General features: G+C 35.6%; 1 protein-coding gene across 1 annotated transcript in view; it reads left to right on the top strand.

Annotated features, from left to right (window-relative positions):
• CDC73 (cell division cycle 73) overlaps nucleotides 1–12,722 on the top strand; it is a 188,605-nt gene that overhangs the window by 175,664 nt on the left and 219 nt on the right. The gene's annotated exons all lie outside the window — the stretch shown is intronic.

Genomic DNA, 12,722 nt, shown 5'->3' with positions numbered 1-12,722 from the left:
GCTATTCTGGGTACTTTTAATTTTTATATGAATTTTAAGGTAAATTTACCAATTTCTGCAAAGCAGCATCTTGGATTCTAATAGGAATTCTTCTGAATTTGTAGGTCAATTTGGGGAGCGTTGCCATTTTAACAATATTAAGTCTTCCTATCCATGAATATGGATGTCTTTCCTTTTATTTAGATCCCTTTTGTTCTTTCAACAATATTGTGCAGTGTTTATAGTATAGGTATAGCACTTTAAAAAATTTATTCGTGAATAATTTCCTCTTGGTGTTGCTATTATAAATTAAATTGTTTTCTTATATGTTTGATTTTTTAAATATTGATTTTGTATCTTGCAATCTGCTAAAGTCTTTTATTAGCCTCTTTTCCACTTGGAACAAAATTCTCAAAGTTCAATTTTTTGATGAATTTCCTAGGATTTTCTACATATGAGATCATACTATATGGAAATAAGGATAATTTTATTTCTACTTTTCCAATCTGGATGTCTTTTATTTCACCTTTTTTGCCTAATATCCCTGACTAGAACCTCTACTACGATGTTATAAAAAGTTTGTGAGGTGATATCCTTCTTCCTGAACTTGGTTAAAAAGTTTTAGTTTTTCACTATTAAGTATGATGTTAACTTGATTTTTGTAGATACTTTATATTAGGTTGGGGTGGTTTCCTTCTATTCCTAGTTTGTTGAACATTTTTTATCATGCAGGGGTGTGGATTGTGTCAAATACTTTGAGATCATTGAGATCATTATGTGATTTTTTGTTCTTTATTCTATTAGTATGGTTTAATATAATTTTTCTGAGATCAGTCTTATTTGGATATGGTATATAAACTCATCAGCTCCATTTTTTTTGATAGTACTTGGTTGAAGATTTTGGCATCTATATTTATAAGAGATATTAGTCTGTAGTGTTTTTTAAAATTTCTTTAGATATTTTTGTCTGATTTTGGTATCAGAACACTGGCTTCATAGAATGAATGAGGAACTGTTCCCTTCTACACTTTTGGAAAAATTTATGAAGGATTGATATTAATTCTTCCTTAAATGTTTAATAGAATCCACCAGTGAAATCATCTCATCCTTGGCTTTTCTTTGTGGGAAGTTTTTGTTTATTAATTCAATCTCCTTGCTTTTTTTTTTTTTTTTTTTTTTTTTTTTTAAGATCTATTAAGGTTTTCTATATCTTCTTTTATTTTGGTAATTTGTCTATTTCTAGAAATTCATCCATTTCATCTGTTATCTAAATTGTTGTTGTAAAACTGCTCATAGTATTTTCTTACAATTCTTTTATTTCTGTAAAATTAGTAAAATATCTCCTCTTTCATTCTTGATTTTAGTAATAAGACTCTTCTTTTTTCTTGGTCAATCTAGCTAAGTATTTGTCAATTTTATCTTTTCAAATAACTAAATTTTGGCTTTATTAATTCTCTGTTTCCTAATCTTTATTTTATTTGTTTCTGCTTTAATCATTATTATCTCCTTCTTTCTGCTTGCTTTGGGCCTAGTTTGTTTTTCTTTTTCTAGTTTTGTATAGTGGAAATTTAGGTTATTTTATGATATTATTTAATAGGACTTTACAGCTATAAAATCCTTCCAACACTGCTTTAGCTCCATCCTTCTATGTTTTAGGATGTTGTATTTTTGTTTGCACCTGGCTCAAAGTATTTTCTATTTTTTTTTCTAATTTCTTCTTTGTTTCATTTTTTAAAGAAGTGCATTTTAATACTTACATAATTGTGAATTTTCCAACTGTTCTTATTGAGTCCTAATTTTATTCACTGTGGTCAGAGAACATACTTGTATAATTTCAATGCCCATACATTTATTGAGGCTTGTCTTATAACCTAACGTGATTTATCTTGGAGAATGATTTATATGTACTTGAGAAGAATGTGTATTCTGCTATTGTTCAATGCTGCTATATAGATGCCTGTTAGATTTTCTTGGTATATATGTTGTTTAAGTCTTCAACTTCCTTATTGGTCTTCTATTCAGTTGTATATTATCTGTTATAAGCACCTATGGATTTAGTTTGCTAGACTTTGTTTAGAATTTTTGTATTTATTTGTGTCTGGAAATATGTGGTCCTATGAATTTAAGTTGGTGACTATATATGCTATGCTTCAAAGAGAAATTACTCATTATTCATGCTGTAAGTTCAGGAGATGCCACTGACCTAGAACTATTTCATTCTCTCTTGAAAGTCTGCTCAGTATGTGATTCTTAAAATTTACCATTCTACTCCTGACCCAAGAATTATTTTTTTAGTAGCAGTGGTGAAAGAGGCATCAACTTCAGGCAACTTTGCAGCTTGGTCTATGACTCAGCCTCTTCTACTTCCTCCTCTAGACTTTCTCTGGACTGCAATGTAGGTTTTTGTTTTTATAAAATGACATCCTTTGACACATTTCCCAGTGATGTCTCAAAAACAGTGTGCCCTTTCCAAGGTTTAGTTACTCTTCTATGAGGGTTTTCCAGAGTACTTAGTCTTCTTAGGCCAAAAGTAGAAGATCTCATTTGTTCTTTATCTGACTGAAATATAGATTCTGCCCTTCCTATTGAGAGGGTGGCTTTCTCTAGTATCTACTCTAAATTTTCCTTTCTTCTTTCTTTCTTTCTTTCTTTCTTTCTTTCTTTCTTTCTTTCTTTCTTTCTTTCTTCTTTCTTTCTTTCTTTCTTTCTTCTTCTTTCTCTTCTTTCTTTCTTTCTTTCTTTCTTTCTTTCTTTCTTCTTCTTCTTTTCTTTCTTTCTTTCTTTCTTTCTTTCTTTCTTTCTTTCTTTTTGTGAGAAGGATAGAGAAAGAGCAAGAGAGAGGGAAAAAGAGAGAGAGGAGAGGCAGAGGGAGAGAGAAAGAGAGAATCCCAAGAAGGCCCCATGCTCAATGCAGAGTCCAGAGTGGGGCTCAATCCCACAACCCTGAGATGATGACTTGAGCCAAGAGTTGGACACTCAACTAACTGAGCCACCCAGGTGCCCCTACTCTTAATTCCTCATATGGAAGATTAACTCTCTTACTTATATTATTGATTTCTCTTACTTATATTATTGAGTCTCTTCTCTGCTTTTTTCCAGTTGTTATCTTTTCTCTTTAGTGTCTTCAATTTCTCCCCTATGGTGGCTCCTTCCCCTCAGTTTATGAACATTCTCAAAGACTACCAAATACAAGAAAACCAGATAACACATCTCTCTTGATGTGTCTTTTTGTACCACACCCTCTTTTCATTCTTCTGAACCAATATGCTCCTTAACCACTATGCTATTACTCTGTCTTTATGTCTCATTTGAATTTAAACTTCTTAAAAACAGTCAACACTAAGAGACTTCACTTCTCTACCTCCTATTTACTTCTTAACTAACGGCAGTTTGGCATCTGTTCCTAACTGCCTTCACTGATGTTACCAAGGGCTTTCTAGTTTCTATAGTCAGAAATTTCCAGTTTTTCTCTCACTTGATCTTTCTGTAACACCATTGCTAATCACTCCTTCCTGGAAGCTTATACTTCTCTTGGATTTGAAATACCACTGGTTTTCCTGGATTTTCTCTGATCTCTTCTACTTGACAGCTTCTCTTCTTTTGCCCACCTCTTGAAATATTGGTTTTTCTCAAGTTTCTGACCTTTGTGCTCATTCATCCACAAACACTTATACTTTGGTGATCCTAAATCTATTTTGTCATATTATCTTCCTTTCCTAAACTCTAAGACAAGCATATCCAACTCTGCCAACCATATCCACTCAGTTATTCTGAGTATTTCTTTCCAAACTTTCCCCACTTATTTGTCCAATAAGTAGTATCCACTATGTGCCTGAGATAATATCTATTTCTATATTCATGGAGCTTATGGTCATCACCTTATTTTTTTATTAAGATTTTATTTATTTATTCATGAGAGAGAGAGAGAGAGAGAGTCAGAGACATAGGCAGAGAGAGACGCAGGCTCCATGTAGGCAGCCCAATGTGGGGAATCCAGGATCATGCCCTGAGCTGAAGGCAGACGCTTAACCACTAAGCCACTCTGGTGGCCCTGGTCATCACTTTATTACACAAAGAAGCATTCTCTTTGCTCTGTATTACTTTTGTCAGAGAGATGAATCACTATTATCTCTCCACTCAACCAAGCCAAAATCTAGACATTTCTTTAGACACATATTCTCTCTAAACTCCTAATTCTAACTTGTTCTGAAGTCCTGTTATTTCTACCACCTCTTGATTTTTCCCCCTATTTGCTATGTCATTGCTGTGGTTTATGTCCTTAGTACTTACTACAATGAAAATAGAACCTCCTAAGTGCTTTTCCTTTTTTTTTCACCCATCCTTTGCAATGCTTTACATACTATAATTCTAATGCTATGACTTATCTCAAACCTTTCAGAGGCTTGCTGTTGCCTTGGCTTGGTACACAATTTTCATCCATTTCGTGGTTGCTGTTATCTTCCTCCAGTTTATCTCTCACTTTCCCAGCACATTCCCCCTTGTGCAGGAAACAGGCTTACTGAGGAATTATATCTTGTTGAAGTATGTATATTAATTCTTGGATTTTTTTCTTACAGATGTGGTCTGGCTATGGGACATCTTCTTTCTATCTCTCTTCTAAACACTAGCTACTTCAATGTTTGGAGTAGGGAAGATGGTTGGAGAAGCAGAGTTAATCTGATTTAGTTTGCTTTTGGTGGCCTTTGCTGATATGGTTTCCATGTGGGTTTTACCTGGCCCCTCTGTCTCCAAGGAACTCCCCTAGAAGAGCAGACATGTCTTATTTATTCTAAACCTTCCAATAGTACCTTCTCTAGGTTGAGGATACTATTGCTTGGTCTTATGGCTGCCTGAGTGGCTTTATGGGTCTGTCACTTCACTAACCTCTACATTTCTTCAAGTGGAGCTACCAAAGTCCCAAGGTCCTCTTTTATACCCTCTCAATTTTATAATATTTTGCTCCCCAAATCCTCAGAGATATTCTATAGTTTAGTTCCTTCAAGCTCTCCCAACATGGACTACTCCTAACAGACCTACTGCCTCAGAAAAATCTCAACCAGAAGTCAGGACGCCTGGATGGCTCAGTGATTGAGCGTCTGCCTTTGGCTCAGATCGTGATTCCCAGATCCTGGGATGGAGTCCCACATGAGGCTCACTGCAGGGAGACTGCTTCTCCCTCTGCCTATGTCTCTGCCTCTGTCTGTGTCTCTCATGAATAAATAAATAAAATCTTAAAAAAAACACACTGAAGTCAGCATTCACTTTTTTTTTTTTTAATTCAAGTATACTGCCAAATTTGAGAGAACTTATTGGCAAGCACCACTTTCTTCCTTTCAGTGGGATATGGGGGACAGTACCTAGGCTTATAGGATCCTCTCCCAGGATCGGGTCTCACAATGTGAGTGATACTATCTGGGTGATCCAGATGTCAAAGGATACATTTGAAAATAACTGGAGATTGATGATGGTAATGGTTGGAGAACAATGTGAATGTACTTAATGCCACAGAACTGTACTTACACGTGGTTAGAATGTAAGTTCTATATCATGTATATTTTGCCACATAAAAGAAAAAGCATTTATATATGAAACACCAAAGGGATTGGTGGGAGAGGGGATTCTGCAGTTCAGCAGGCTTCTATTTGATAAAGGGATGCCAGTTTTCATTTTTTACAGGTGTCTTGATTGTGTTCTCTTGGCGCTCTCTTAGTGTGGGGTAAGAGAATGCATCTTCCTTCCCCGCTAGAGAAGGGAGGAACTAGTAGCCTTTCTCAATAGGCACTGCATGCCCTACAAGGCTGATGATTTATTTCTGCCCTGGTTCCTTTTTACATTGCTGGGAATTAGAGTGTTGGGGTTCTGGTTATGTATACTTGTTTCCCTTTCATGGCTGCCTGCATTTTATATGTAATTGGCCGAAGATCCCAGGCTGAAATTTGGAGGCAGAATAAGGATCCAACCCCCTGAGTGAAGCTCAGTTTCAGCTGAGCTATTGAAAGTGGGGCAGAGATTCTACTATGACAATTTTTTTGGGAGGCCTTCCACCTTCCATTGTGCCTTAATGCCTTGCTCCTGTAAATACAGGGTTCTAAGAGAAACCACTTAGACTCAAATCAAAGTAATTCTATACTGATTGGTTAGAGCACATAAGGTTCTAGAATAACTAACTTGAGTACCCATGGATATTCAGTTGACTCAGTCTTTATCAATCAATTTAGGGAAGTGGCCAGGATCCCATTTGAATCTTAGTAGTTCTAATAGCACTTGGATGCTCTCTTCCACAACTTCAGATAAGGGATGTTCTTGATTGTGGAAAATGAAGAGACAGGCAACAGACGTGAAGAATTCTCTGTAAGGGAATCCATTGCCTTAAAGCACCATGAACTTCTTAAGTCTCGCTGTGTTTCATTCTGTTGCCACCCAGCATGACTCAAGTTTGACCATTTGGAAAAAGCAGCTATTAAGAATCTTGCATGTGCTATGCCAGCTGTATGTCATTTTTAGAATATGGCTTTGGTTCTCTATTTTGAGAAGGCATTTTATTCAGTTTCCAGTTGGTCAGCATTACTAAGAGACACTCAATTCATCAGAGGTTACTTACAGAGCAAGCTCAATTGGGAGAGGGAGATGCAGTGATTCTAAAGCATTATGAATGCAGTCCTTTCAAAGAAATCCAGCTTAGTTTCAACTTGAGATGCTACCATGTTCTGCTAGACAGAAGCTGCCATCCCATAGTTCAGTTTTTTTTTTTTATCATATTACTAAGGAATTCTCAAAGTCTTGTGAGTTATTTCAGAGATGTTTGAAATGATATTCTTTGTTATCCTAGGAACTTGTTTGATAGAAACTGTTGTGTATTCTAACGAAAGATACTAGGTCCAGAGTGGATAAACCCTTTTAGCAAGCAGTAACTTACAGCAAAAGCAACATTTTCTCCTCTTATCTCAGATGCTGGTTTTAATACTCAGAATGGTCAATACTCACAGTCTTAGCCTAGAGCTAAATTTGATAAAAAAGAGTTTCTTTTTTTAATGTTCCTTTTTTTATTGACATATGCTTTTCCTAGAGTTAAATGCACAGATCTTAAGCATATGTAAAATTTAATGAGTTCTGGGCAACCTGGTTGGCTCAGCGGTTTAGCGCCGCCTTCAGTCCAGGACGTGATCCTGGAATCCCGGGATCCAGTCCCATGTCAGGCTCCCTGCATGGAGCCTGCTTCTCCCTCTGCCTATGTCTCTGCCTCTCTCTCTCTCTCTGTCTCTCATGAATAAATAAATAATATCTAAAAAAAAAAATTTAATGAGTTCTGATTAATGTTCATTCATGTTTAACCATCATTACAACCAAGATATGGATTACTCCCATCACCCCAGCAACTTCCTTAATTTCTGCTTCTATTCTCTTGACTTCTTATAGGCAAACATTGATCTTTTTGTCACTATATATTAGTTTTGCCTGTTCTAGAATATCATATAAATAAAGTCATGTATGTGTATTTTCTATATATTTTTTCACCTACCATAATATTTTTGAGGTTTGTCCTTATTATTAGATGTATCAGTAGTTCTCTGAGCTTGTGTATCTGTAAGTTAATTATTTCACAAAAGTGGGAAATTTCAGCCATTTGTTTTGAATTTTTTTTTTTTCCATCTCATTCTCTCTTTTCTCCATTTGGGACTCTGATTCTGTGCTTAGACTGTTTAATATTTCCATTTATGTCACTGAAGTTTTGATTTCTATTGATATTTCTTCAAGTTCACTAATTTTTATTCTCTAATCTGATTTTACATTCATTCAGTAAAATTCTTGTTTCTGGAGTTCTAATTTTCAGTTCTGGAATTTTCATTTGGCTTTTTTTCATGGTTTCTATTTCTCCTTTGAGATGATTATGATTTAGCTTGTACTTTAAGTCCTTAAACATATTATCATAACTTCTCTAGAGTATTACTATGCTAATTTTAATATGTGAGCTATCTCAGGGACTGTATCTATTAATGAGGTTTTGTGGGGTTTTTTTCCTCTTGATTATGGGTCACCTTAACCCATTGTTTTAATTGTATGTTAATTTTTTATTATATACACAGTAACTTTTTTTTTGTAATTCTTTATAGAGACTCTAAACTATATGATCTTCCTTTTATGAGTGTTGGTTGTTTCGTCTCGTAGGTCAGTTACTGGTTTGTCACATTGACCTTAGGTATGCTTGGTCTTATGCCTTGTTATAAACACATCTCTGGTGTTATAAACCCAAATCAACTGACCAAATGTAAACATCTAATTGGTTTTATTTAATGATTCATGTGTTGGGGAGCATCCCATCTGGCAAATACAGGGGAGTTCCAAGAAGTTGTACAAAATGAAAGGCTTTTATAGGCAAAAACAAGGCAGGACAAGCAACTTATTAGGAAAAGAAAAGAAAGGTTCTTTATAGGCAAGGTCCCTTAGGAGGAAAAGCAGGGGATCTTAATATGCAGATTACCTCACAAGTGCTGGTCAGAAAATCCCTGACTGGTTTAAAATTACATTTCTAGGAGAAGCTGAAAGCAAATTTAGGTGGTATTAAGGCTTGGTGGGCTTAACATAAGTGACTCCATTTTGAACCTGTTGTTTCTTTTTAATACTGGAAAGCCTTAATGTCTCTTAAGCCCTTCTAATTTTGTAAGACTCAACTCTAAACTTTTATCTTTTCACTTGAATCTTCTCTACCTTACATCAAATGTGGACTGGAAGTGTCCCCAGGGAAAATGGAAAGGTGGACCTCATCCAATGAATGTGGTTTTGTTGCTTTAAAGAATCTAATCCTGGGCAGCCAGGGTGGCTCAGCGGTTTAGTGCTGCCTTCAGCCCAGGGCCTGATGCTGGAGATCCAGGATCGAGTCCCATGTTGGGCTCCCTGCATCGAGCCTACTTCTCCCTCTGCCTGTGTCTCTGCCTCACTCTTTCTCTGTGTCTCATGAATAAGTAAATAAAATCTTAAAAAAAAAATAAATAAAGGATCTGATCCTCTACAGTTTCTGCCTTCTTATGGTTGCTCTCTGGTACCTTCAATAGGTAGTTGTTTTCTTTTTTTTGTTGTTTGCTTAATATGTTTTGTTAAGAGATATATGATTGTTATCTTTCAGGGGCTTGGTTAAAATAAAGTACTTCTCCATTATATATATATATATGTTCAATAAATATATAAACATAAATATATGTATGTTCAATAAATATATTGATAAATGAATAAATAAATGGAATAAACATATGTAAATATTTGAAATGGAAATTTGAAACTGAGATTTTTGTGAAACTTCCATCTTTACAAAGGTCTTTAAATAGTGATTTTCCTACCAAATTTTGTTGTAAGATACTAGTATTTGGGTTGAGTCATTTTAATACTAATAAAATGTTTACATTGAGAAAAATATATAATCTTATACAATTGAAAGGCAAAGGGAGGCTCTAGGTCACTGCTTCTAGCAGCTGGAAGGCCAGAGGCAGGTTAACAGGGAAGGGGAAGATTAAATCCTGAAGTCATCTGCTCTAATTTCTCTTAAGCCATAACTGAGGACTGGAAAAATATGAATGCACTAATGCATTCTAGAAGAGTGGGTGACAGTGGTTTTATGTCACTTTCTGTTACAGAGGTTAAATTTTAATGTACAATGAAACTCCATTTTGCCAAGTAAGAGAACCTGGACCAATTCATACAGAAAATTCTAGTAAAATAACATAACAGGCTAATGTTCATAAATGGTCAGCTTTTTCTTTTTGAAATAAAGGTAGCTGAAATAAAGAAAAGAAATTTTAGGACAAGGTCTGGACCTTTCTGCTTATCCATAAAAGGAATGAATTTAATTGTTTTGCATTCTTAAATTTTCCTATAACATTAACTAATAAACCTACTTATTCCTTCTTTGTTCCATTACAATCATATTTATATGCATATTTCAGGCTAAGGGTAGTGCTAGGCCTTGGTTACATATAGATATAAAGACACAGTCCCTCCCCACAAGACCTCACTGGAAACTATAATGTACTCTATAATGTGTAAATATTGACATATAAACCAGAAGAATCCTTGGGAAGAGTATTTAAGTTTGCTCGAAAAGAAATAGGGAATGTGACTCATAAATTAGAACTTGAAAACAAATTCAAAGATTTTTTAATAAATTAGATGGTGAAGTTGTAGATGTAAACAGGAAATGGAGAGAACAGTAGAAGAAAAGCATACAGCTATTGTCTCAGAAGAAAAAATGATGATAAGGCAAATGTAAACATGAATCAACCTGCTGCAATTAAGGTCCTTCGGTGATTGTTATTGTCTACTGCAATGTATGGCTTTGGGCAATTATGTATCATTTTATGGTAGTGCTATTTAGCTCTTCCTTGTTACCAATGGCCTAAAGACTAGTATTAACCAACTTGTGCTATGCAGCTATGCTTGAGGGTACAGCTACAAATGTAAAGAATTTGGTCTGTGAACAGGTTTTATTTGGCCAGCACAATCATTTAAACAATTTTTTTTTTTTGAGTCTGAATGTGCTTACCAGTTTGCAACGACTTCCACACGTCTTTAATTCTCTATATATGGTACTTCAGACACAGGTTTTCTTGCTGATCCCTACAGGTATTTTAGTGTGCAATACTTACTCCAGAGACTGGTTTTATGATCATTTGAAAAATCCTTCCAACATAAGACGCAGTATGAATAAACAATTGGATTGAAGTTGATTTTAGAAGTTGTGCTGTTTTGTGTTATTATGTTTGAGTCTGAGAAAATTCTGTTACTTTGGACAGTATAATAAACAGTGTTGGTTTTTATGGATGAATTATTGGACATTAGTCCAATTATCCAGCCAGAAGGGTTTAAATTACAGGGGCCTAGAAATTAGCTTGGACACATGCCTCAGCAGTGACTTTAGGAATGCAGTTACTGAAGCTGACAAAATAATTGTTGTATTGCACAGTATCATGCTTGAAGGAGGGAAAAATAGTGAAAATAAAACAACAATAGCACAACAGAGTTATTTCAAGGGAAGTGTTATCCTCGATAGAGGCAGAACACAAAATCCTCTGAGATCTGAGTGAGGGAGATCTTGGAACAGAATCTCCAGAGGGGCAGTGGTTGTGATTCCAATTGGCCCCAGTGCTTTTCCCAGAATTGTACCATTCCCTTAATTTCTGTCATTTTGTATCTTGCCCTGATTACCTAGCTCAGCTCCAAGGGCCGTGCTTCTCTCCCTAGAAAACTCTAGCTCCTATTTAGATGGAACTCCTTTGTGTTTTCTACTTCAGCACAGCAGAGACACAAAGGAGTATTAGCAAGTAACTCTACTACATACTAAGAAAGATCAATATGTATATAAAATTTAAACAAGGAAGACTTGTTTAAAATTGTTCAGCATATTCCTGATTCTCCAATAGCTATACTGTTGCCTTCTCTCCTCACCTATACCTTTATCAGACACCTGTCTCTGCCCTCCTAGGGCATCTTCTGAGGACCAACCACTTTGCTGTAGTGACTCTCAAGAGCTTTTCTAATGATCCATCTGCTTGGGATCTAGATTACTATAAAAGACTTCCTTTTAAATCAGTAAGTCTAGGGACGCCTGGGTGGCTCAGTAGTTGAGCGTCTGCCTTTGGCTCATGTCGTGATCCCAGGGTCTGGGGATCGAGTTCCTCATCTAGCTCCCTGCAGGGAGTCTTCTCCCTCTATGTTTGTGTCTCTGCCTTTCTCTGTGTGCCTTTCATGAATAAATAAATAAAATCTTAAAAAAAAATAGTAAGTTTATTTCCTTATAATTTTGGGAACATTTGCTCTGTTTGGACATATGAGAGACAGTCTTCTTTTTCAGTGGATTTGCAGCCCTATTGATAATTGAAATTTCCATCTGTTAATGATGAAGGCTTAGATGCTTAGCTGCACCTACTTTTGAAGCTTTCTAAGATTTATTCATAGAATAGGAGAGGGATAGGTTTTTACTTATTTTAGTCTTGTGGCTCCTAATCATACAGTATAACAAGTATTCATGGAATAGTAGAAGTCTCAGCCTTTGCCCAAGGTACCATTTTATCAGTATCTGGCACAGTTGCCATATTGTGTTGTCATTATTGTAGTCCAGTTGATAGTGCGTGGTGAGCCAATACAATAGTGCTCATATGCTAGCACAAAGATCTGGGGTTAGTTGGTCCTATGAAATTACCACCAAAGCAATGGAGGGGAAGGATTTCACCTAAACCATTACTGAAGCTGTTAGCACCTGATGGACTCTCTTGTTCCTCCAGAGGCTGCTGGTGACTCCCAAGCATTGATATGTTAATGACATGTGTGGGTTATAGCTACTGTGTGTATTCAGGGAAAAACTAATAGCTAAATTAATTGTTATTCTGAAAATTGATGAACAGTATTTGTTAGTATCCTTATTTACCACAATGTCCCTTTATCAGTATGGCCAATAAAATACATAAAATGTGTTTCTGATGAGACTTATTTTTAGTAAATATAACATGAATTTTATATTCAAATAAATATTGTATTCACTGAAAAAGTAAAGAATTCTGATGTTGCTGCCTTTAATTAAAATGTTTTAAAATCTGCTTTGTAGAAATTGCCTTTAGAGGTTTTAGCAAATTCTTTTGCATATTCTCAATAGTGACAATTTTTTAAATCATTTCTGGGTGACTTTGATTTTTGGAAATAGCCAAGAGTTATTTGGTGTGGACTCTGGTAAATAAAGTGGCTGATCATGCTAGGTATTA

The sequence above is a fragment of the Vulpes vulpes genome, chromosome 5 (genome assembly GCF_048418805.1).
Source record: "Vulpes vulpes isolate BD-2025 chromosome 5, VulVul3, whole genome shotgun sequence".
NCBI classification, from domain to species: Eukaryota; Metazoa; Chordata; class Mammalia; order Carnivora; family Canidae; genus Vulpes; species Vulpes vulpes.
The sequence above is the reverse complement of the archived record's forward strand: the minus strand, read 5'-3'. Positions and strand labels throughout refer to the sequence as shown.